The following is a 3,766-nucleotide window of genomic DNA, read 5'->3' as shown; positions in this document are numbered from 1 at the left end:
CCTTTTAGTGGGTCTTGCCTAGCCTAGTGACCCTTATATTAACCGAAAAAAAAAAAAAAAAAAATCCTCCATCATTATCCTAGCAAATGATGGTGTCTCACATCCAAACTTTAATGGAGCAATTACTTCAATGAAGGAATTTGATAAAAAGAGAAGGCAAGAATGAACAAAAGACTAAAAGAAACTCTTCTCCAACAAAATATCTCCACCATAAGTACATATATATAATTTTTTTTTTTTAGAAAGAAAAAATTATAAATAAAAGTTCAACATGATGATGTTAGGGTCCATGATCATAGGTTTTTTGTTCGTAGCCACATAAGTTTTTTTTTTTTAACAAAAGTACCATTTCGTTGTAAGCCTTGAGACAAATATATATATGTACATGCTTGTTGCATAGCAAAAATATGCTCTCCAATTTTTAAAATGTTCAAATACAATTTTTTGAAAGTAGAGTATGAGTATGATGGTTCAAATTTCAAATATTGATATTATTCCATTAATAGACCACTTTCAAAGGTTCAAATACAACCTAACTTTTGCATCTTGATCATCATTTATCGACAGATTTTATAGGGTGGAGCTTGTTATTATCGAAGTGATCTAAGAACTTGTAACTTTATTTTAATTACTTATTGTCTTATTTACAAAAAGTATTTATTGTGCTATTTAATGTGATGGTTAAAAAAAGTTTTCAAAAGATTTGAAAATTATTTAATGCAATATTTTGATGAAATGACAATATTTACTCCCATTGAAAAAAAAAAAAATGTATATACATAAAAGGGCAAAAAATAAGGTTGCAATGAAATTTTATGTAGCTTGAGATTTCTCTACTAAGTCACCATGTTGGTCACAATTATAATTTTCCAATTTTATATTGCCCAAGATTTCTGTAATTGACTCAAATTTTGCAATTTTTTGATAAAAAGTTTAATAAGGAATACTCAATTGGAAGCATTATTATTATTATTATTTTATTTAGATTGTGTTGTCCTCTTCTTCTTAAATAAACTAAAAGATTGAAAAGTTTTCTGAACCACCAAAGGAGGAAGATATACTAATACTCCCCTCTCTCTCTCCCTCTACATAAAAAACCATTTCATTGCACCTTATCGTTATGTTCTTATGCCGTTTACTAAAAGAGCTCTCTCTCATTTATAATAATTTTATCATGATTTAATATTATGTATCTTTAGATTTTTTTTTTTAACGGATTTTGGGTTGGGGGGGGGATTGGATACTAGTCCTTAAATTGTATGAAATGTTATATCAGAATTACGAATTAAGTGCCAATCATATTACTCACTCCATCTATATATAGTTTTCTATGGTTTGAAAAAACAAAGTTCATGAGCATTAATCACATGGCAAACTCCATAACCTTTTGGTGCGCTGCAAGTGTGTCCTCATTCCAGCCGTCTTGTATTTGATTTCCCAATCTTCCGCTACTTCTATCATAGATTGTAACAGTGGATGAATATATGTTGTAAGCATTTCAGCAAAGTATGTAATTTTATACAAATACATTTTTAAACATAAATATTATCTTTTATCTCTTTCTGACCTTTTGCTTTGAGCAATGGCACTAATTATATGTTTCCTCAAATACAACACAATATTATTTATAAGAACACTACAATGAAAAGTATACACACATCTACGTTATGTTTGCTTTTTATTTTTTTAACTCTTTTCTATTTCCAGACGAAGCTCATATAAATGTTTTTTCTTCTAAAGATCGTGTTTACCATAAATTATAATAATAATAATAATAATAATAATAATAATAATAATAATAATAATAATATGGGAGATGGTTTCCTACATTGCTATCATGGAAAGAAAATTTTACACTGCAACCAATATGTGGTCCAAAAAAGGTATATGTCAATCCATGTGGATCCCACATTTTTTAAATAAATACAAAAAACAAAACATATGTGTGGGGTCCACACTTTTATGAGAAAGTATGAAAAAGATTCCGCACACGTACAAGATCTTTTCCCCTAATAATAATTTGTAAGGGGACCGCTGTTCCACTCCATTCTCAAGTTATGGTAGGGAGTTGACTTGATTACCCACCCCATCTCAGGCACCAAAAACAAGGTGGGAGGGGAAGGGGGAAAAATAAGACAAAAAGTTTAATTATAATTATTTTTTTTCTTTTATCAAAGAAATTTGAGGAGAACCTCCTGGCCGAGATACAAAGATTTTTACAAGAAAGGGTGGATCGTGAATCCACCAAACATGAGATAATTTAAGCTTAAAAGCTCCTGAAGTTAAGCAGTCCGCCTGGAGTTTTGAGATTTTCTTAAGTAATGAAACTGCACTAAAGTAAAATTGGAAAAAAGTGCCAATATTTTCAAAGCAAGAGCTTGTGTTGTTCAGTACTCCAGTCAAGAGATAAGCTGAGCTCATTTAAGGTTTACGGTAATTGACTGGCAATATGAGAAGATTCTGATGGCTTGAATGCCTAGGCTGCAAGCAAGAAGAATTCCATCCCTGATTGTCTCTAACTCATTAGAAAGGCTGAAAAACTTATAGCATATTTGCACTCTGATACAAAAAATGACCCACCCTGGATCTCAAATGATCGAGCCACTTCCTTCTAGGTGTGAAAACGAGGACCATGCTCCATCTGAGAATATCAAGAAAAATTATCCTAAATAGGATGGATGTTGGAAATGGCTTGAGTAAAACCGTTCATTACATCTTGTTGGACTAGAAAAACTTTTATCATATTATTTTAACTTAGATTAATATTACGCAACATGTTGTATAGTGAATTGGATTGCTTCACTATGATTTTTTTTTCCCTTTTCTTCCATTCATATATCCAGAGACTCCATTCAACAGCCTCGATCCTGTTGGGGTGTGACTCAATACTTTGGGCCCGTTTGATAACATTTTTGCCGTTTTTGTTTCAAGAAACGGCATAAACATAAATTTATGTTTCTATAAACAAAAACGGAATTGAAGGTGTTTGATAAGTCATGTTTTTAGAAGTCGATGGTAACCAGTGAAAGAATTGTCACAAGTCGTTTTCAGAAATGGCGAAATAAACAACTTGTTTCGTCTGGATTGTTCTTGAACCATAAATAAGTAAAAATTTATATTTCTATTTATAAAAATAAGTGAAACGAAACAGTTTTATCAAACATTTTTTGCTCCGTTTTTACTATTTCTGAAAACAGAAACGACAGAAACGCGTTTCTTAAAACGTTATCAAATGGGCCATTTGATTCCAACTTAGATAAAAAAAAAAGTTGTGAAGCGAGTTGATCCACGCTCTTTGATAGTGACGCCTGGAATGACCCAACCTGCCTCTTCGTTTTTAAGCCTGCAATTATTAAAAGAATCCTGTAATGATAATTAAAGATATAAATTAATAAATTACAATGGAAACCTGATAAAATTTTTGAAGTGAAAAAACAGGAGAGAAAAAAAAGAAGAGAACCCTTTTGTCCTAAGGTCATAATAATTATAACCATTACAACGGAAACTGTTTTGAAATTTTAAAGAGTTGACCGTACGTCATTAACCCCGGCATACTCGATAGCTTATCCACCCAATTTGGACGGCCAAGAGGCCCAAGACTGTAAGATTGTTATTAGAGTCTATTAAGTTAATCAGAAAATTTAAGTATTCATTATAGAGAATTATTAAATAAAAATTAAAAGTTAAAATCGAAATGATTGCGGCGGGAGTGTGGGGGGAGTGGGAATTATGAAAGGTCTGTACGCGCTTTGTTGCTTCACTTGAC

The sequence above is a fragment of the Macadamia integrifolia genome, chromosome 8 (genome assembly GCF_013358625.1).
Source record: "Macadamia integrifolia cultivar HAES 741 chromosome 8, SCU_Mint_v3, whole genome shotgun sequence".
NCBI lineage: Eukaryota > Viridiplantae > Streptophyta > Magnoliopsida > Proteales > Proteaceae > Macadamia > Macadamia integrifolia.
This window is presented reverse-complemented; position numbering follows the sequence as displayed.